Here is a 22,763-nt window from a genome sequence, read left to right as displayed (position 1 = left end):
CCTCCTCTTTCTTCTTCTCCTTTAGCATTTTCCACGTCCTCCTCTTTTCTCCTCAAAATCTGTTTCCTCTCCCACTCTTTTTCTCAACTTCTCACATCGTCTTGTATTTCCTCCTTTCTAACTCTTCTTCTTCGCCTAATCTTCTCTGTATCCACTCTCTTGTTCCATTTTCCTCCCCCCCTTTCCTTCCTTTCTTCACCCCTCCCTTCCTCTTTTGGACTTTGTCCCCAGGGTGTTTTGCGTGCCTCAAACATTCCTTTGCGCTGACTGTCTGTGTTTACATTGACATCCTCTATTCTGTGTGTGCACCGCAAACCCAACAGCACAGAAGCACACACAGTCCATAAACCATCCTCTCTCTCTCCAAAGACAATTAATGAAAGTAAGAGTGAATATCAAAATTAAATAGAAAGTTTAGAAATAGAAAGCAACAGGGCTGGGACGATACACCTATCTCCCGATTCGATACTATCACGATTCTTGGGCCCCGATTCGATATGTAATGCGATTTTTAAGTACTGTAATTCGATATTACGATTTATCACGATTTTTATTAACTTTTTTAAAACTAGACCATGGGAAAAAGTTGAATCATACACTTCTAGGGACTTTTAATTTGGAAAATATCTAAATTAATGTTTGATTTCCAGCATGTATGTAGTCTGAGATGTTTTGTATATACAGTTCCCATTGTTAACACCTTATTTTGAAAACCAAACGTAGTCGCACATGTTTACTTCATCTAAGTTCCGCCAAGTCCGTCAGCTCCGTTCTCTTTATACATCCATTGTCAGCTCCATCGGGGCCATTTGTATGCATTTAACATAAATGTCAGTATATGGGTGCTCTACAGTTGTAGCGTCAGCTGATTTGACCACGGAGACGCAAGTGACGGCTGGCTTGACCGCACGTTCCATGATAGAGTTAGCATGCAGCTTTAGCAATGACGTTATAGCTCTGCTTTTCCTGCAATGTGTGAAACCCAAAGTGTTTCCATACTTTACTGCATGTGTTTCGGCTCGGTTTGTTTTGGTTGACGGATACGGAACGGATATGACGTCACGCTACTCAGACTACAACAATAAAAGAGGTAACTTCCTTCTACCCCCACATAGACTCTAATGAAGCAAATATATGGACTCTGGCATTAAAAAGTCAATTTCAAAAATCGTAAAAAAAAAAAAAAAAATGGCGATACATAGGTGAATGTTTTTTCCCCCCACCCCTAGAAAGCAATGCTTCATTATAACTACCACAAAATGTGCCATGGTTTATGCCTTTACGTCGGAGCACCCCTTGACTCTTTTACTCCACTAATTACACTTGCACATGGTAGTGCGCTCTCTAAAGGCGGACATTTTTCATCAACATGCTAGGGACGGCAGGGGAGTTGGAAGTTCAAATGGAACTCAAACACATTAGAGTACATTATGCCAGCAGAGGTTACGGAGTAAAGTCAAGAGCTGCCAAACTGTAATAGCGCCCTTAATCATATACCACCTGATCCTGCAAAGTGAAAGCAGGGGAGGCACACGCTCATTGATAAATAAATGCAGCCGAGTGGATCTTTTTATAGCTCCCTGCAGCCAGAGGACAATACGTAGCCATGTGAGCTATGTTTATTTTATTAAACAGAGTACGAACAAGGTAGCGTGGGCGGAAGGGGGGGGAGAACAAGACAAAGGACAGCGACAGGGCTGAGGGAGAAGTAAAGAGAGAGGCAGCATTAACAGTTGATCTATCATAAGGTCATCTTTTTCCACCACGTACATGTCACCTGTGCGCTGCCTTACCAAAGGACAGTCAGCACATTCAAATGTCACGGTCTGCTGCTTGTATTGTGCAATGCCACGCTCACACAACCACACACACGTGCTTGTGTGTCTTGTGAAAACAGAAGCGCATGTACCTTTTCCGAGCCCTACCCAGTCCGTTCCAGGTGCTGCTGTGTTGTGCAAGGCGCTCCAACCCCGTCCTTGTCCTCCTCCTCTCCTTCCATATTAGGATGTTATTTCTCCTCCATGACATACTGTACTGTGTGTGCCATTTCCTGTCCTGTGCTATTCTTGTATTCACCTGTCAATCTGGCTTATGAGTCTTATTATTCGCTGTAATAATGCTCTATTGTGGACTAGCCTTAGATATTCAATAGGGTGACAGGGTAATAGTTGGCTTTATCACTAATCTGCTATTGTTTTTAATGCTCATATAGCCAACATTCATGATTTAGTATAGCTTGACTAAACCCTAATGTTTATGGGTTAAACACAAGCGTGACCAATCCAGGGCTCCTCCTCTGTCTACCCTGTTTCATCTTGTTGCTCCTTCCCTCGCCGATTGATCCTGCGCTCTATCTGTGTGTGTGTGCGCGCGTGTGTGTGTGTGTGTATGTGTGTGTGTGTGCTGACACGTCCGTCATGCCAGGTCACAGCTAATTGCCAGGCGAATTATACGGTGTTGCAAATGGATAAAAAACATTTGTGGAGTGAATCATTTCGACTTTACTGGCACACACGCCTTCACTTCCAGTAAGGATCTCTAGCAGCACGCCCGCCTCTTCCCCAGAAGCTTCCACGAAAACCACCATCCATGCCAACGGCTCTGGAACTGCCCAACAAGGAGTTAACACCTCAGATGGGGAGACATGGAGGAGGGTGTGGGGGGAGGGAGGAAGATGGTGTGAAGGAGAAAAAAGGAGTGGCTGGCGGCAGGCACTAAAGGTGGTGAGCTCAGGGCTGTGGAATCAGGAACTGCTCTTTGCTCTTTACTCTGCTACGCCCCTGCACTGCCGCCACCGCAACACCCACACCTCCGCCCATGCTCTTCTACCCGTACGACCTCTGCTCCGCTCTGGCCTGGCTGGAATGCTGACTTTCACCCACACCCACCCCCTCAGCATTTCTCACCCCTCCTTCTCTTGCAAAATAGTTAGAAATAAAAGGGGAAGCAGCATCCCCTGCTACAAGCTGCGGCTTTGTGTGACCAGCCGTCTGGCTGTGAATGTGAATCACGCTTTCGTATTCAAAGTCACAGAAAAAAACTTCTGAATCAGAGAAATGTACCTTCTGTGCTGTCTTGGTGAGCAGAAGTGCCACTGTTTGACTAAAAATATCTCTCAAAGCAGCAGAAGGAAAGTCTGATTCCACACGAGGCTCTATTAAAACCCACAGATTCGGCGGTGCAGACCTCAGTGTGATTCCAGCGAGGATCATTCCTGCCTCTCCAGAGCTGCAGTTTCTACTGATTGTGACCAGGAAAAATATTCACACACAGTCCCAGTTGAAGCAGATTCCAGTAAAAGCAATTTCTGTAAATTTGCGTCCAGGGAAAATGGTTGCAGAGTGGGCGAGCTGATCTAACCAAATATTGCTTTTTTCCTCAAATGAACAAAAGATGCTATGGCTCTTACATTAACACAGTGTGCTTTAAATAGGGCTGTCAATCGATTCAAATAGTTAATCGCGATTAATTGCAAATTAATCACACCTTTTTTTCAAAATGTACCTTAAAGGGAGATTTGTCAAGTTTTTAATACTCTTATCAACATGTGAGTGGGCAAATATGCTTACTTTATGCAAATGTATATGTTTTATGGCTGTCAAAGTTAATGCGATAACGCGTTAACGCAAATTCATTTTAACGCCACTAATTTCCTTAACTTGATAACGCAACTTGCAATTTTTAGGTTGTAGCGGGCTCAGTTTTAAAGTTAGAGTGAAGATACTGGTATCATATGAAACTAGAAACCAACTATGTCATGTTAGCTTGTTGTGAAGGAGGCTAAATAGTGCTCCAAACTTGCGCTAAATTTTGGCCATTTTCAAAGGGGTCCCTTGACCTCTGACCTCAAGATATGTGAATGAAAATGGGTTCTGTGGGAGTTTGCCATGTTATGATTTGAGCATATTTTTTATGCTAAATGCAGTACCTGAGGGTTTCTGGACAATATTTGTCATTGTTTTGTGTTGTTAATTGATTTTCAATAATAAATATATACTGTACATACATTTATTATATCAAAAATGTGCGATTAATTTGCAATTAATCGCGATCAATTATGGCCAATAATGCGATTAATCGCAATTAAATATTTGAATCAACTGACAGCTCTAATATATTTATTATTGGAAATCAATTAAAAATACAAAACAATGACAAATATTGTCCAGAAACCCTCACAGGTACTGCGTTTAGCATAAAAAATATGCTCAAATTGTAACATGGCAAACTCACGCACAACAGGTAACAACAGCTGGGTAACCATAGAACCCATTTTCATTCACATATCTTAAGGTCAGAGGTCAGGGGACCCCTTTGAAAATGGCCATGCCAGTTTTTCCTCGCTATTTAGCCTTCTTCACGACAAGCTACTATGACATGGTTAAGTTTTTTATAGTTTCATATGATGTCAGTATCTTCACTCTAGCTTAAACAATGAGGGTTATAATGGCGTTAACTTTGACAGCCCTAGTTTTGACATATCTGAGTCATACAGGAAGTATCCGATATATAGTTCAGGAAAGAATGATAATGCATCCTTCATGTGTCGGCTCCTTTTAGCACCTCGTGCATGAGCCAGGTCAGGTTGAACGTCCCCTCTGAGTCGAGACACTACAGGCATGGTTGGCATGAAGTACTCATCGACGTGTTTGTCACTATCTATCTTTGGTGGTAATGGACCATAGATGCTGTCTGTCTCCTGTTCCACGATATGACTCACCAAACCATACTGTATGAATAAAAGCCTTGTGTTTCTTGATAGCGGAACATTTCCAGTTGGCTTTTTAAAGTGTTAAGTAGCCAATGTTTCTGATAAAGATAAGGATGTTTATCTGATGGAGTAGCTTATTAAGCAAATAAAGCTTTTTCCTTTGATAGGAGTTCAAGGCTGTTTGACGTAGCTAGGTCAAACATCAGGGAATGGATGGGGGTTTAGAGGGAGAAGGAGAGAAAGAAAGAAATAGGGCGGTAGCTGGCACATCTGTCATCCATTTGGGGTGGGAAAGGGAGGGCTGGCTTTCTGCTTACCTGTGCACCGTCAGCCCAGGAGGGGCGGTGAGGACATTTGTCAAGGAGTAAATAGTGAGGAAACAAACCGCCATCTGTCTGGGCCCATTGATTTTCACATGAAAAGCAAATACATCCTTTTCTGTTTGCGCTGCCTCCCAGCCCCGTCTGCCTGTTGGGCTGGCAGAGAGTTGAAGTTTACCTTTCGACATCATGTTCCTTTGATAACCCTTATATATGACGGAACCTCTAGCCTGATTACTCCCTTTTTTCGTGGGGTGAAAAGAGGAGCAAACATGAAGTGCTTGAGCCCCGGTGTTAGTCTCTGTGGATACAGAGAGTCAGCGGCAGGTTGGCGAGGTAAGCAGATAGCATGTCTGCTCTTTATAACAATGAACAATACAGAGAGGTAGTGACCTGAACAGAGGGCAAGGACAATGAAGGTCGATGACCCAGCCTCTTGCTTCCTGTGCTTCTGTGGCGCCTTAAAATATGCAACATTTTCCTTCTCTATCCTCCAGCCTAAACCTCGAAGCGAAGATATCCATAGAGAGCTGAAGTCCTGCATCTTCCGGTCATTTTTTTTTTTTTTTGCAAGTAAAGAAAGTCGCAGTTTCTCGTAAAACTGTTGAAGTATAAGACTGTGAAAATATGTAACTAGAAAGACTACACACACAAAAGTGTGGTAGTGACGTCTCTCTCTCTGAAGCTACGATGCCTGTGTGTTTCGCACTGGGATGTATACTCACACCAGCAACGGGTCTCGCTCGTTCTTTCGCTTCCCGGCTGATAAAAAGACCAGGAATCGCTGGATAAAGCACATCGGGTAAGATAACGTTTCATTTGTTCGTGGAACATAGCTAAGTTAGCTAGCTAGCTAGTGTTGGTGACGTTTATTGTGCGAGACGAGAGATGTAGTTCACCGAGCGGTTTCACACAAAACGAAATGATACTACGACAAACTGAGACTTTCTTGACTTGCAAAATGATCTTTTGAATTGACAAACGTATGTGTGATTCATGCTGCAATTCAAACAGGATCAAAAAAATGATTCGTCTAGGGCTGACCCGAATGCTTCGAAGCTTTGCTTCGACCGTTGTCATGGTATTTGACCTCCAAATCACGATATACGAATGCTTCGTTTTTGAATTTTTTATATAGATGTATGTAATAATAATGTATAAATCCCAAAATAGCCCATGAAATAAGGAATAATCCCACAACATTATTCATTATTCATATTCAACATGAATTATTATTAGTTATTCTCAGACGGATATCACAGTTGTTTGTAGAGGTTTGTCTGTGCAGTAGTGCGGCAGCGGCACTGAAACGGAAGAGATGGAAATAGACAGCAAAACATGTCAGCCTTCTGCACCGCAAAGCTTCCAATACCTTTGAATATTTCTCGCTGAAGCTTCGAAGCCCAAAAAATGGTATTCGGGACAGCCCTACTTTCGCCGTTGACTACCGTACATATTTTTTTCCGAAATAAGTTCCCATGGTGGTCCACCGGAAGGGGCGGGACTTCGCCTCTCTATTCACACCTGCGATATGTCACAAAGGTGTGTTTGGAGGTAGAAGAAAAGCAAGAAAGAGAGGTTTAATGTCTTGTGTCACCACCACCTGCCTCCTCTTATGAAATCCCTTCATGTTCCACCCACTGAGTTTCCGATCCTCCATTCTGCCCTTGAACAGACACTAATTCAGCCACCGAATCTAATCCCTAATGTAAAGACCTGATAAATTCCTTTCACTGCCGCCATGTAAATGTTTATCATTAAATGGGGGGGTTATTCACCGAATTATCACTGAGGGGCGTAATGACTTTTTATGAGGTCTGACGAAGGTTTGTGGGTAGATAACCTAACAAAGAGCGCCTAGGTGCTCTCTGTGTGTATTATCCTCCCTATTTGGCTTTGATCGTTCTGGCATTTTGCTGCAGACACTTTAGATATACAGCTGATGCGACCAAAATGTCATCCCTCTTTTTGTACAACCGCTGGAGAGAGGGCCTTTTCATTTAGGGGGAGAATTTGAAACAGCTCTAACCTTTCATCAACAATGCTGCCACTTTACGCTGTGGAATTCCTAATTCAATGAGAGGCGTAGCAAAGGCACCTGCTTTCATCAGCGCTAAGGTCCTCTGAGAAAGTCTGCAGAGAAAGACAGAGAAGGGATGGAGAGAGGCAACTTGTTGACAACAAGACTCCGGTGGCAAAAACAAAATGAAACAAGCACCTAAGGGCTTTTTATGTCACGTGGCGCAAATCGTTTTTTTTTTTTTTTTTTACAGCTGGGACAATAAGAAATGTCACAGATAAACAAACTGTTCAAAATATGTCGATCAAATCGTAGTAATGACAAAAACACAGACGCATCACGGCGTGTCATTAGATAATTATACATGTTTTCATGTGCATGTGTGTCAGTCTTTGTTTTGTTCTCACGCCTTTTCCTGTCCATGTCAGTTCTCACCTGTTCAGCAGAAGACAGAGGGGAAAACCCTCAGACATGCATTACCCCTCAAAACGGCCTCCTCTGCAGCGCGGACCCACATGATGTGTCATCGCTGTTACATTCCTGTCCCTGTTCTCACATTATCTAACTACCACACAAACAGTCTAATGAAAAGAGTATTACCACGAGGGCCATTTACTGAGATTTGTTGTGCTTTCCTCATCTTTTTTTCTTCGTTCGTCGCTCCCCTCCCCTTTAAATCCCCCCATCTTTGCCTCTTGCAGCCCCCTCTTCCCCTCCCTCTCTCTGCATTCCTTGGTGAGTGGGTGGAAAGTTCAATGGGGATGTGGGATCCCAGAAGGGCAGGGGGTTTGCCTCTTACCAGAGCACAGCAGGCCGAGGCCTTCTTATCGGCCAATCCAATCTGTCAGCAGTGGCGGGGCGACTGCTCGGTGGTGGTGGTGGTGGTGGTGTGGAGTCCCTCGAGGGGGGTGAAAGGTCCAAAATATGTCCCAAATAGACATATTTAAAGACTGAAATATCTCAGAATGTAAGAGGAAACTTTGTGTACTGTAATCACGTAAAAGCATTTTGTTCCTTGTTACATGTTAAAGCTGAGGACTCCCTCAACTGTTGTGGTTCACCTTCATAACCTATTCCCTGCTGCTCCCCACTTCAAGACAGGGAGACACTAACAACACTTAATGAGAGAAGGACCTCTGCTGGATGTGTCTTGATACTGCAATCCTCCTTGTTATCTCTAAGGGGGGGATTAGTGTCAGCTTTGTTGAATACACTCTCAGTTTGAAAAGTAAAACTAGGTTAACGTGTTATTATTAGGGCTGTCAATTGATTAAAACATTTAATCGTGATTAATTATTTCTTATCTGTTCAAAATTAACCTTAAAAGGGAGATTTGTCAAGTATTTAATACTCTTATCAACATGCTTGCGTTTTGCAAATGTATGTATATATTTATTATTGGAAATCATTAAACTACACTAAATAATGACAAATATTGTCCAGAAACCCTCACAGGTACTGCATCTAGCATAAAATATATTCTCAAATCATAACATGGCAAACTGTAGCCCAACAGGCAACAACAGCTGTCAGTGTGTCAGTGTGCTGACTTGACTATGACTTGCCCCAAACTGCATGTGATTATCATAAAGTGGGCATGTCTGTAAAGGGGAGACTCGTGGGTACCAATAGAACCCATTTTCATTCACATATTTTGGGGTCAGAGGTCAAGAGACCCCTTTGGAAATGGCCATGACAGTTTTTCCTTGTCGAAATTTTGCATACGTTTGGAGCGTTATTTAGCCTCCCTGCAACAAGCTAGTATGACATGGTTGGTACCAATGGTACCAGTATCTTCACTCTAGCTTTAAAACTGAGCCCGCTACAACCTAAAAATCGCTTGTTGCGTTCATGCGTTACAGAAATTAGTGGCGTTAAAACTAATTTGCGTTAACGTGTTATTCATGCGTTAACCTTGACAGCCCTAGTTAACACTAATATTAGATATTTATCATAGTGATAGGATGATGATATTAAGAAATATATGTCATCAGCTGTCGCTTTTGTTCATTGTGACACTTGATAACCTTACCTTGCACACTTGACAAGTAGAAAATGAATGGGTAGGGCAGCGAGGGCGAGTCATTTCCAGCAAACTTGCCAAACCTTCCTATAGTGACAAGCCTGTCGCTATTTTGTTAAGAGGCATTCCTCGCCCTTTTGTCTACCGTGTTTACCTTTGGTTCTGCGTTATCTCTGTCGCGCTGCAAGCAAACAAACTGGTTTTAGAAAGCAGCTCTGGTCCGTGGGCCGCGAGTGTAGGAGACACACAGGAAGTAGTGGGCGACCAGCAAACTGTATTTCCCCTTCCTGTCTATGTCCTCCCTCCCTCCCTGCCTGCCTGCCCTTTGGCTATTAATGTAACTCTGAGCTACCCACCACACACCCACATGGCCACTGGGAGCTGGTGTGCAATAGAATTCACAGTACATGCGCACACATACATGCACGAACATCATAAACCAAGTGATATCAGTGTAAATAATTAGTAGCTAAACGAGCAGGCGGAATATTAGTCTGCATAAAGGACACTATGTGCCCTCATGGCTGGCTTTCATATCAGCTCTTCTTGCCTCCTCCTCCTCCTACCTCACTGCTACATAGGCAACAGACGGCAGGGTGCAATTACATAGGTGTCCATCACTCAATCACGACGTCTATCACAGCCGAGGAGGAGGTGACATACAGCGTGCATGCACAGTGGGGAAAATGCCACCAGCGTGATAACAAGGTGTCCCGTTCTTTAAGTAGCTGCACCTGCACGCAAACAGGCACGTGTAAAACACACACACACACACACACACAGTCGCAGCCACACTTATTACAGATGCACCACGGCAGTTCATTGTGAAGGAAATTATTGCTACTTTCTCCTTCAAGTAGGCCTGATGTATTTTCAGAAAGTGGGCTTAAAAGTGGGCTGACAAATTTAGCACTTCAGCTGTGCACTTCCAATCTCTTCCTCTCTTTGTTCAATTACACACGTGGCACAGCCTACACACACATGCACACACACACACACACACACTCACACACACACACACACAGACGCCCATGATCCATGTTCCCATTGCAGCCCTTATCTCCTCCCCTCGGTCATCCAGCTCATCAGCGAGAACAGAGAGAACACACACTGGCATGAATCACGGTGAATCATAGCACCCAAAGAGAGGTGTTGCATTTAACCAGGACACAGACTATTTATAATGGCCTGGGCGTGCCCATTCCCATTATAGGCCATGGAGGATGCTGACAATGGACGGGCAGATGAGGGGGTAGTGACTCCTTTTAAATGTCACCAGCAATGTATCTTCTTATCTACGGGCTGTTGCGGTGGCAGTGTGTCTGAATCCAATATTTAGAGCAGGGTGAATGAACTGGAATGGAGGGGGAGAGAAAATATCTTGTATAAGACGCAGTGATTTGCAGATGAGGGGGAGCAGACACTTCATCACCACAAGAATATGGATTTTTTTTGGGGGATTTAGTCAGTCATGTAGTAAAGGGCTCTGATGTTAAGACTAATTTGATCAAGATCAACCATGCTGATTTAAACACTGACTACAGATAAGCACATTTCATCATCGGCGATAAGAAAAAGAAAAAAACTTCTCATTTGTTCTCCATGACTAAGACGAGACGATGACGAGACGATGACGAGACGGCACTGACGTCATTAAACACTAACGGTGACGATATCAAACATGCAATATAGATGATGAAAAAAGATGAGACTTAAATGTAGTTTAAAAATATAAAAACTTTACCAGAATCTCTCTCTATTTTTGTCACCTTCCACCTTTTCTTCTCCTCTCTTTGTCACTCTCTCTCTGTGTCTCAAACGCACAAAGCGCTGCGGTGGCGGCGCTCAGTCCGTCTCTGTCCTTCTTGTCTCACACCTCAGTGCTGACAATTGTGTTACTATAATGCATAAAGTTGGCAGTTTGCGGGTCGGGTCAGGTACAGGTGGTTGAATAACGCATATTTTTACATGTTCGGTGGGTGGATTGGCTCTCATAACGGACCGGTGGGTGCGACTGAACTGCGCATCATTAATGAGCGCAGTCAGTCAGGAGGACTCAAACTAACCGCAAAGCTGCATTTTTGATATTCAACATGTGTTTTTCATCAGATAATGATAAGATAAAATTGTATGTGAATAAGTTTAACTAAAATTACAAAAATGTTTAGTATAATCTCATGACTTAACTGGACAAAAAAATAGCAGACCAAATTAAAAGAGAAAACATTTTGACTTTTCAGTGACTAAAACGTTTTGAGTTGTCTTCGACTAAAACTATACAAACTATGAAGGGTTAAAATGACTAAAATGTGACTAAAACTAACGAGATTTTCATTTTAAGACTAAGACTAAATCTATAATAGCTGCCAAAATGAACACTGCTTCTAACAACATGACAACAAAGTGTCTCTCCCATGCAGACCTCTGCCTGATACGCTTGTTAAAGTCTAATTAGTGTAACAAGTAGCTGGAAGATAAATAAGCATAATTATCATATCAAATACGTTAGCTGTTTGGGGGATGATAGACTAATTTGACAAACACTTTGTTCTTCTGTTTTCTTTTGGCTTATTTTCTCTCCCCGCATGCCAATCATGCTCAATGCATCACATCAGGACAGAGTTGGGAAGTGCAGGCTCATCAATCCTTGGCGAGCGAACATCCAAATTACACTGTGGCTGATCCTGAAAGCAACAACGCACTGAACCCAACCCCCCCAAAATTGCCAACTAGCACGGTGGAAAGCACATTTCAGGTGAAACGGCTTCGAGAAGCAATCAGCGCCTGAACAATTACATCTAGTGAATTGATTGCATATTGATTGAGGGTAGACACCTGACCAGAATCTGCAGACACCCACATTACTAATCAACATAGAGGCCGACACAACCCAACAACAAAATCATGAGAACAAGGTGGTCAAGGATACAAAACACAGTTGTCTTCCTTCTGTTCCAGAGGAGAAGAAAAGAGGGATGATTTCATTATCAGCCAACATGTAGGCTCATGCACGGCTTTACCCAACCAACCGTTGTCATGGCAGCAACTTGTCATGTCATCTGCGTCTCACCTTGAATGAATGGAGACCTGGTGGGACTTGCGCCCTCCCCCCGGGAGCGTGCACGGGGGGCGTAGTGGAAGTGCGTCAGCCCTGCGAGCAGCTGGGGAGGGGACACACCCACGACAAGCTGCGTTTCTGTTTGTGTGCATGTGTGTGTTAATGCGTATGTGTCTGCTTTCCTAGGAGATGGCAAGCGAAGCTGGCTTCCTCAGGACCACGTTGTCACCGCGGGGACGACAACAACAGCAACAACAACAACAGCAGCAGCATCAGGAGCAGTCGACCAGCTGCTGTTCCATCTGAAAAACTGCACTTCACTTGGCAGCCTGCCGAGGAGGGCCATTGCTGTTTGTCCTCCCATTAAAAGGAGCCATTTCAGTGTTTGCTTAATTGTAGTCATAAACCTTGACCTAGAGGGTATCACCACTGAGTTTCAGTCATTAAATGGGTCTAAATCATAGAATGTATATAAGAAGTGGACATAGGCACCGTGACATCACCCATTGGTTTGTGGACTGACGTTTTGAAGCCTCGAGTTCAGCATTTTGGCCGTCACCATCTTGTTTTTTTGCAACCAGAATGGACACGAGGGGGTGGAGCTAACGGTGATGAAACTTGTGAGCCTGTGTTTACAACATGGGAAGTCGTGTACACAATATGCTTGGCTTTCAAGTGGTTAAGTCGTGAGAAAACCGCTGCTAAGCAACGGCAATATTAACGTTACTGTCGGCGTCTAGAAGTCACGGAGGCTAACAATTTAACAAGCTAGCAAGCCGGTAACATAATGTAGTAAATGCAAAGGCATAATGACAGAGGTAAAAGATGAGGCCGTTGGGAATATCGACATTTTCCTCAGACATATTATAACATTTTGAAGAAAAACAATATTCAACTAAATTTACAATATATTAACTTATTATGCACCTAAAAATGTACTTCCATGGTCTCTCCGCCAGTTCTGACAACGTCAACAATCACGTCACAACCTGTGAACTCGAAGCTTTCCACTGACGAGGTCATGAATACCACAAGAGGGGGGGGCGTTTATATGGACTCTTCTCGTGAACGCGGTAAACAAGACTCCATCTGAAGGCACCATAAGTACAACTGAACGCTCAATAAGAATTTTATAAGTCCAGAAATGTTACTTTTAACTTCCATGAAGTGAAAACACACTGTGAAAGGGTTAAAGCTGTAAGACGAAAACACGGACAACTACCAGACCGTGGTAGCGACCTATCAATCACAAGGTAGCCACGCCCTAAAGCATACCCTGCTTTATGGTCTAAATGGGACCATAATTTACTAAATGAACATCATGCTGTATTGGAGAAGACTTGAAACTAGTGATTGAGACCATAAACTCATGTTTATAATGTTTACTGAGGTAATAAATCAAGTGAGAAGTAGGCTCATTTTCTCATAGACTTCTATACAATCAGACTTATTTTGCAACCAGAGGAGTCGCCCCCTGCTGGCTGTTAGAAAGAATGCAAGTTTAAGGCACTTCTGCATTGGCTTCACTTTTCAGACCGGAGGTTGCTCACTGGTCTAAATTAGTAGCTGGTAGGGGTGTAAATCACAAGTTTAATCCCGGTAAGATATCAACATCTGAGAGATATGCATTGGGAGATGTTCATCGTGAACAAATGGCTGCTGTATAATTCTTATCTGTGATGCGACAGAAATGTATATTTCCATTGAAAATTGAAAAAGAAACTATGAAAAATGCCTAAAGAGTCTCATTATCTGTCTTGCATTTTCTGTGGAAGTGTTACTTGGTGCAATGACATCAATCATGTTTCTGGCCTGACAGCAACAACAACAAACAGATAACCCAGTCTTTGCTTGAGCTGGAAATGTTCCATTAATTTACTTGGAAAAGTTCCACTGATTCCCTCATCTGCACATCGACATACAGAAAAGCATTTTTTTTTTGTTTCATGGTCACACAAGATGGCGTCACTGATCAGACGGTCCTTTGAAAATATCAAATTAGATTTCTTACTTTGAGTTGTATTCCATATACTACATGTACAGGCTGAATTGAAGTGGTTTGTACATTTTTATAATTGCTTGTTTCTCTGCATCAGCCTCTCTCTATAAGAGTTAGATGTCTTTTTTCTGCAATGCCTCTTGAAGTCGTTCATGTCTCAAGTGTTTATTGAATAGATGCAAGAAAGCTTTGTGTGTGTGTGTGTGTGCATGTGTGTCTACAAGTTTGAGTGTGCTGAGGGGGTGATGAGGGGAGAGGAGGAAAGGCACGGCAGGTTTCCATGACAACAACTTTTTATTTGCGCTTCCTCAATGGCGTTGGTGGAGGAGACAGATAGATGATAGAAGATAGATAGATAGAGGATAGATGGATAGACAGATACTTAGATAGACAGACAGAGAGAGTCTGGCAGAGTTATTAGGAAGAGACAGGTTGTGGGCTGGGGTGCATAGGCAGGCGGGGGTGGAAGAAGGCAGCCGAGTTGTATGCCTGCTTGCTTGCTTTGTCTAGAACAGAATGTCCTCTTTGTATACACCCCTCCCTCGATGGATGACAAGTAAGCAACTTGCTAGCAGCCATCCAGAAATACCTTATGAATACACTGAGATGTGTGTCTGTACCTTCTGATAAGAAGCAAGCGTGCCTCTCAAAAGCAAACGGAACAATGCGAAACTCGTGTGCGTGCCTAAACATTTACCGTGGGTGGGTGTTTGCGTGCTGATGCCTTGTGTGTTTCTGTATGTTTTGCATGCATCGGAGCTAAATAATCTGCCACTTTGTCCATGACTGACTCTCGAATAGGAGACCATCCTGGTAAGATGAAATAGAGATAAAAAGATGACACACCCACGTGGCGTCTAATCAAGTGATTTGCCAGATTGAGTGAACGTTAAAAGGACGTAAATGAAACTTCTAGCTGCCGCCATTTAGTTTGATGCCGTGACCACATGAATCTGACGCCCACCTGAGGTGACGGAGTCAGGTGGCCCAAAAAAAAATACAGTCGGCGTGCATCTGCAACATAAACAAATCAACCATACGCACAGAGGTTTGCACACACACGGTGTACACAGATGCACACAATCGATGAAAAGTGTGCAAATATACAATATGAATGCATGTTTAAGAACTAAATGTGTTGCTATTTTGGCCAGTATAGAGAGTAAATATAGGTTAAATCAATTGAAATACTTAATCATGATTAATTTCATGATTGTACATAGTTAATCGCAATTAAATCATGAATTAATCACATTTTTTATCTGTTCAAAATGTACCTTAAAGGGAGATTTGTCAAGTATTTAATACTCTTATCAACATGGGAGTGGGAAAATATGCTTGGTTTATGCAAATGTATGTATATATTTATTATTGGAAATCAATTAACAACACAAAACAATGACAAATATTGTCCAGAAACCCTCACAGGTACTCATTTAGCATAAAAAAATATGCTCAAATCATAACATGGCAAACTGAAGCCCAACAGGCAACAACAGCTGCCAGTGTGTCAGTGTGCTGACTTGACTATGACTTGACCCCAAACTGCATGTGATTATCATAAAGTGGGCATGTCTGTAAAGGGGAGACTCGTGGGTACCCATAGAACCCATTTTCATTCACATATCTTGAGATCAAAGGTCAAGGGACCCCTTTGAAAATGAAGTTTGAAAAAGTTTTTCCTCGCCAAAATTTAGCGTAACGTTGTAGCATTTTTTTGCCTCTTTCGCGACAATCTAGTATGACATGGCTGGTATCGATGGATTCCTTAGGTTTTTCTAGTTTCATATAATACCAGTATCTTCAATCTAGCTTTAAATCTGAGCCCGCTACAACCTAAAAATTGCAAATTGCGTTAATGCGTTAAAGAAATTAGTGGCGTTAAAACGAATTTGCGTAAACACATTATTATCACATTAACTTTGACAGCCCTGGTGCAAATATACAATATGAATGCATGCTTAAGAACTAAATGTGTTGCTATTTCGGCCAGGCCTCTTTCAGTAAAGAGAGTAAATATAAGTTTAATAAAAATACAGATGTAAGAGATAGCACACGATAACTTAACAGAGAACATCAAATAATTATTTGAGTCTACTGAAACTCCGGTTTGCACTTATTTTGTTTGATGCTGAGCCACATGAATCAAGAACATAGATACAGTCACTATTCATGTGCAGAACAAACAGATTAACCAAAGATACCCACTGTAATCTGCATACAAACACACACACACACAGATGAACAATGTATACAGGGGTATTCATTCTTTATCACTCTGTTGCTCACAGTGCTATTTTATTCTCTCAATAACAATTTGGGCAACGCACACACACATGCGTGCACACACACACTCACACACACACACACACTGATAGACTGTCTATCTGTGTGGGGAATGACTCACCTCCTCCACCTGGAGTAGAGCCAAGCCTTTCTCGCCTCCTCCCCCTTCATCTGTGTGAGCCCTTCACTTCACTCACTCTAGCTCCACTATGGAAGCATTTCAATCATTCAAATTAGCTGTAATCACAGCCAAAGGCATAGAGTGGGAATGGCGGCACGTCACTCTGCATACTCGAGAACACTTAATACATTGATTTTGTATTGAGCATGCTGTGTTTCAAAAAAAAGAAAAAAGAAAAAAGAGAGAGGGAGCTGGGGAGGAAATAAATAAGCTATCCAGGCCAAGCCTTGCTTCCGAGACAAAAGGATAGAAGCAGGGATGAGAGGCCGGCTTTTTATAATGAGCAGACTCCTTTCGGTCTTCAGACCTGACATGTGAGAGGCAGTGCATCAGCGGCACCAGCTGCAGTCCTCACATAATGACACAAATTATTGGCTCGTTAATGGGCAGCTTAGCCTTGAGTGTTCGGCCCGCAATGCCATTCTGGAGAACGGGGGAACACAGGATCAATCTCTGCCTCCTTGGACGCGCTATAAAACACGAGATGCATCCAAAGGACGTCTTATGCACATCGCAGTGTCTCTCTCTCTCTCTCTTTCTCCCTCTCTTTCTAATCCATACCGGCCCCTGGAGACTCATATTAGGAGACTCCTACACACACGCCCCTCCCACACCTTCGCTCTCCCCCACACACCACCCTCAGAACCACTATCTGTCCACCTCCACAGTCGGCCTGTGGACAAACCCAGAATAACAATGTGATCTCGCCTCTTAAAGGCACACGGGCAGCTTTCCGCATCATTATCTTTCAGTTCAGGACTGTGTTACTACATTTATGTGAGCCTCATATAATACTGATGGGTAGAATGAATAAAAACCAGCTCTGGAAAAAACCTCTGGCATATATCTGCTGGTATTTAAATGTGCATTGATTTGTGTTGTGCAGTAATAAGAATCATAACTACATGATCATCTGAGATAAAAAAAAAAACAAAGCAGGCGTCTCACAGTCACATTCGACCACTGAAGCATCAAAGCCTCTGCAAAGCTGCGGCTCCGGAATAGCAATCAACATCAAACAGAGAGTCAAGTGCAGGACACACACAGCACTTGTAGGCTGCAGTCAATGAAGCACTCAGAGGAGAGGAGGTACCGGTCCAGACTCCAACATGCATGAGGAAGCCTGCAATAGGTTTGCTTAGAGTGCCCCCTTCTGTCGTATCAATTAAAATTACATAAATGACACTGCAAAAAAAAAACATTCATAGTTTGGGACACTTAAAAAAAAACATTGCCTCTCATAACATCCTTATTCTGTAACTAATCGGCTGATTGCTGCGTTGAGTGACTGTTTTCTGCTCTTACATCTTCACCCTCTGAGACACACAATAGCCCTGTTTTTGCCTATTTTAGGGGGGTACAGGGGGTCTTTAGGGGGAGAGAGCAGGTCATCAGTAGATGTCACATAGAAGTGGTGTACATCATCTGAAAGCTGGGAACCTGAAGATTAATTTGAGACGCAGCTCAGCGCTGTGTGTGACCATAGAAAAAGCCATGCTGTGATTTGGTATCAAAACCTTTTGACATTTCGAGATTTCTGCAATAATTGCATTTCTTGGCAATTGGATGGCGAGTAGTTCTGTTCTGGAAACTGCTCAGAAACCCACTTATTGTCAGTATACCTAGGAAAGCCATCCATTGTCTGAATGCCCTAGGTCTGTAGTTTGTGGCTGTAAAGTTTCATGAGGCTGTGATTATCCTAGAGGTCACCACAGGTCATTTATGCAGTGAGGTCAAATTTTAAAAAATGGTCTCGTTACTATTACTGTTACTGTTACTTATTTATACTGCATGAAAAAAACTGCATGTGATTATCATGAAGAGGGCATATCTGTAAAGGGGAGACTCGTGGGTACCGACATGACCCATTTTCAGTCATATATCTTGAGGTCAGAGGTCAAGGGACCCCTTTGAAGCTAGCGAGTCTCAGGGGGTTAAATCAACAGCTGTGCAACAAGAATAACAATTACTTTTTCGCACTAGCTCTACATTCTCTTTAAATATCTCGACAGGCGCATTTTGCAAGTTCTCACCTGACTAAAGTTGTCAGTGAAACCTGATTGGCCCGAATCTACCACAATGGAAAACTGTGGTGTTGCACAGGAAGCCATGAGGTGCACTTGTGTGTAGGAGGTGCTGAAAAGGGGGTAGTTCAGAAGTTAGAGTGCTTACTACAGCAGTATCTACTTCTATTTTTAACCTGACTGTGGCCTTAACTTTCTAATCTCAATTGCCTACACAAAGCGCATTTAGTTTCGAGACGGTCCAGGATCACAAGTCTGAAAACAGCTTTTATATCTGATTGTATTTCTGCTCACTGGCCTGCAGTTGTTAATGTAGTTAACAATGAATCTTTACCTTGTTCTTTTTAGTGGCTTTAACCTCCTGACGGTCTGCCTTTCAGACTTGATTATAACTTTTTTTTCATTCTAACTCATCATAATTATTGACACATTTTCCATGCTGAAAGTCATTGTTATATAAATATGTGCTGCACATGGCCTATAGTATCACTAAACAGGTGATGTGTCAGGTGTCCTGCAACCCTAAATTTAACCAAACAATGCAGCAAATTGAATGCAACAGCAAAGGGTCCTGTGAGAGATTTCTGTCAAGGCTCAGTGCCGCCACCTAGTGTGCCAATGTAGAATAACATCAGCTCGTTCAAGACTCTTTCTTAAATATTCAATCAGCCTTTTCTCCCTGGCCTTGAATATACAGATCTTTGGCCATTTTAGCAGCGTTCTCATGCTGCCACCAAATCTCAAGTAGATGCATCTACTATTGTTCAAAACAACTGGAAAGATGTTAACTCTCTGTTAGGGAACAACAAAATATTGTGGACAATCGTGCTTCTTGCAGACATTTAAAGAACAGATACATTTCATGGTGCATAACCAGCCACCTAAATATATTATGCCCAGTGGTGGAAGAAGTATTAAGACCTTCGACTTAAGTAAAAGTAGTAATACCTCCATATGAAATGTACTCCATTAAAAGCCCTGTATTTATAATATTACTTAGGTAAAAGTAAGTTATCCCCCCTCACAAACACAAACATACACACACGCATGCACATTCGCTTATGCAGATCACACAAATTTCTGGTATTTTTTGATATATTTATTGTTATTGTTGTTATTATAATATGAATGCATGTTAATATATTATTTATTTTTGTTATGTTTTGTTATTTTGTTATGTTGTGTAGTCGGGCGGCGGCCCGGGTTCGAATCCGGCCTGTGGCCCTTTCCGCATCCACTCTCTCTCTCCCCCCTTTCAAGACTCTATCCACTGTCCTCAATAAAAATGGAAAAATGCCCCCAAAAAATAACTTTAAAAAAAAAAAAAAATGCCCCCATTCAGAGTGTTATGTTTATCATAACGAGTAGGACATCTTATTGGAATATTATTACTGATACATCAACATGTAAGCACTATTTTAATTATGTCAAGGTGGAGCTAATTTCAACAGCTCTACATTATGTTCGGTTGGGTAGTTTAATCCACAATACATCTTATTATATAAACCGATAATGTAGTTTACATAAAAAACTCTAAATCTGAAAAGTAAGTAGTAACTATAGCTGTGAAGTAAATGTAGTGTGGAGTAAAAAGTACAATACTTCCCTCTGAAATGTAGTGCAAAGTAGCATAACATTACTTAAGTAAAGTTGAAGTACCTCCAAGTTGTACTTAAGTACAGTCAGAGGCGCCACCAGGGATTTTGGGACCCACCACAACAGGCCACACCAACCCAAACCTCCAGAACCCAATCAACCCATTCAAAGCTTTAAATAACTCTACATTTGCATGCAGGGTCCGAAATTAACAATACTTGAGTAAATGTACTTGTTACTTCCCACCACTGCTGGCTATTATTCCTTGTTTCTCCTACATTTCAGGAGTCAGGGATGATCTGGAGATCCACTACAGAGCCAGCAGAGCAGCTATGGTGAGTATCACGATGATGTAACTAAAGTAGGTTGTTATGTGGTGTCTCCACTGTTAATGTGCAGCTATGCTGAAATATGAAAAGTCCTCATCATGCCTTGGTACGACCGTTTCTGAAAACTCTAAAAGCACTTACCATCATTTATTAGTGTGATAAATGTTCAACACCCCCTTAAATACGTCCATCTACCCATTACAGGATAAAGCAGGATTAGGATTTTGCGGTGTTCATGTTAATTTAGTGGTGCAAGATTTCAAATTACCCATAGTACAGTCAGAAGCGTGCTTATATTGTGCTTCAACATAACGCTCCATTACTCCAATATGGAGACAGATTCGATAGAGCGGCGTTATGAAACATTCTGCTTTAAGCTTCACTGACTTTTTATACTCAAGTATCCGTCTCTGTACCGATCCAAATATATCCAAGTGGTACCACCACCAAGTATATCATAACTGCGGACCGTCACACGGTTATTGAAGCATAGTCTTCTTTTTATGCAACCAATCATTTTTATTTCTGGTAATTCAATAAGGCCTATCAAACATTTAGATATAATTGTTCTGTTCTTGTGCACTTGTGTCAAAGCTAAGGCTTACATGATGAGGATGACTCCTTTGAGACTCCAAGGTTACGTCAAAGCCACGGGTACATTTTCAGTACATCCAGCAGGACAGTCTGCACTCGATGAGGTCAAAAAGCACACCATGTGTACATTGTGCCTGTACATGCTGCCTGTATGTGTGTTTCTAATAATGCAGTCACAAATATGGTCATGTCAGAATGGAAACTGCCTGATGGTGGTGCTAAAGGCCAGCTGATACAGTCAACAAATTCAAAAGGTTTCTTCCACTTGTGTGCATCAATATGGCACAATGCAACTTCAACTATCACAGATACACAATAAATGGGCAAACAGAGAGTTGAATGTAACTAAAATACCAAAGTGCCTTACTGTTACGATCCAGAACATATAAATTGGGCCTGTTTCAGGAATGTAAGTACATACATAAGATGGTAATCATATGACGATGTGTGTAGATGAATCTCATTCTGCAGGTGTAGATATGTAAAACACCTATAAGATAAGAAAGACTTGATTGTCCCAAAGGAAATTTGTCTTTGACACATACAATATCTGCTGCTGTTAAGAAAACACAAAATATAATAGTGAATACATACATACACAGACTGCCAACAACCAACAAATTCATTACCTATCAGTGTGGTATATACTGTATGTTATATGTCTACATTAGTAGACATATAACATATCCAGTAGAAAACAGCTTATTCACTCCTACAAAATGTGCAAAAGCGCACCCAAACACAATGACCTTCTGATGACGGCGCACCACGATTAAGAAATAGGAGATAGAAATCTTGGTGTCGGCGCACCAGTCGAAAACAGCTTATTCATTCCAACAAAAAACGTGCAAAAGCGCAACCACATACAATGAGCATCTCGCCACGGCGCACCAGGATAAACAAAAATGAGAGAGAAATCTTGGTGTCAGGGCTAGGCAATATGACATATATATCGACAAAACGATACAAAAATGTTGAAATGTTTTTGGCCATATCGCCCATCCCTAACCCACACACAATCAACGTCTGGCGACGGCGCACCAGGATCAAGAAAAAGGACAGAGAAATCTTGGTGTCAGCGCACCAGTAGCTTAACATCAGACAACAATCAGTTTATAAGTATTGAAACGCACAATATACAGAGAAATATACACAGCCGGTATTCAGAAATTATTCATTTGAAACAAGCCATTAGGATTTCTGTCCACTTGTGATGTCACAAATATACAATATTTAGACCATTACACGGTTTTAAACGAAAATATTCTAAATGTGTCCCAGTTTATTAACCCTAACCCTAACCCTAACCCTAACCAGTCAAGGCCTATGGAAAGGAGGCTGGGTCACGTGCGGACATCGGTCTTGGTGTATGGGGTATGACAAATGCGCAGTGTAACTGAAGCTGCGGTCGTGTGTTGCGATTGGCTCAATTTCGGCGAGTGCAGACCAGATTTTACTGCGCATGTGTTTTACCCCAAAAGATATGATGCGTGACACAGCCTCCTTTCTATAGGCCTTGGTTGCAGTGTATGTTAAGGACATCAGCTGATAGGAAGTAAACATGAACCCAAACTGTTGCCAGGCAACGCAATTCTGTTGCAAATCCGTTGAAATGCACTAAA

At 42.1% G+C, this 22,763-nt stretch overlaps 1 long non-coding RNA gene across 1 annotated transcript; it reads left to right on the top strand.

The window, feature by feature from the left end:
• The first annotated feature begins 3,261 nt into the window (after positions 1–3,261).
• LOC119489134 lies at positions 3,262–22,763 on the top strand. Its single transcript, XR_005207102.1, has 3 exons — positions 3,262–3,272; positions 16,941–16,945; positions 22,459–22,763. It is a non-coding gene; the product is annotated as an uncharacterized LOC119489134 (long non-coding RNA).

Source organism: Sebastes umbrosus, chromosome 5 (genome assembly GCF_015220745.1).
Source record: "Sebastes umbrosus isolate fSebUmb1 chromosome 5, fSebUmb1.pri, whole genome shotgun sequence".
Classification (NCBI taxonomy): Eukaryota; Metazoa; Chordata; class Actinopteri; order Perciformes; family Sebastidae; genus Sebastes; species Sebastes umbrosus.
The sequence above is the reverse complement of the archived record's forward strand: the minus strand, read 5'-3'. Positions and strand labels throughout refer to the sequence as shown.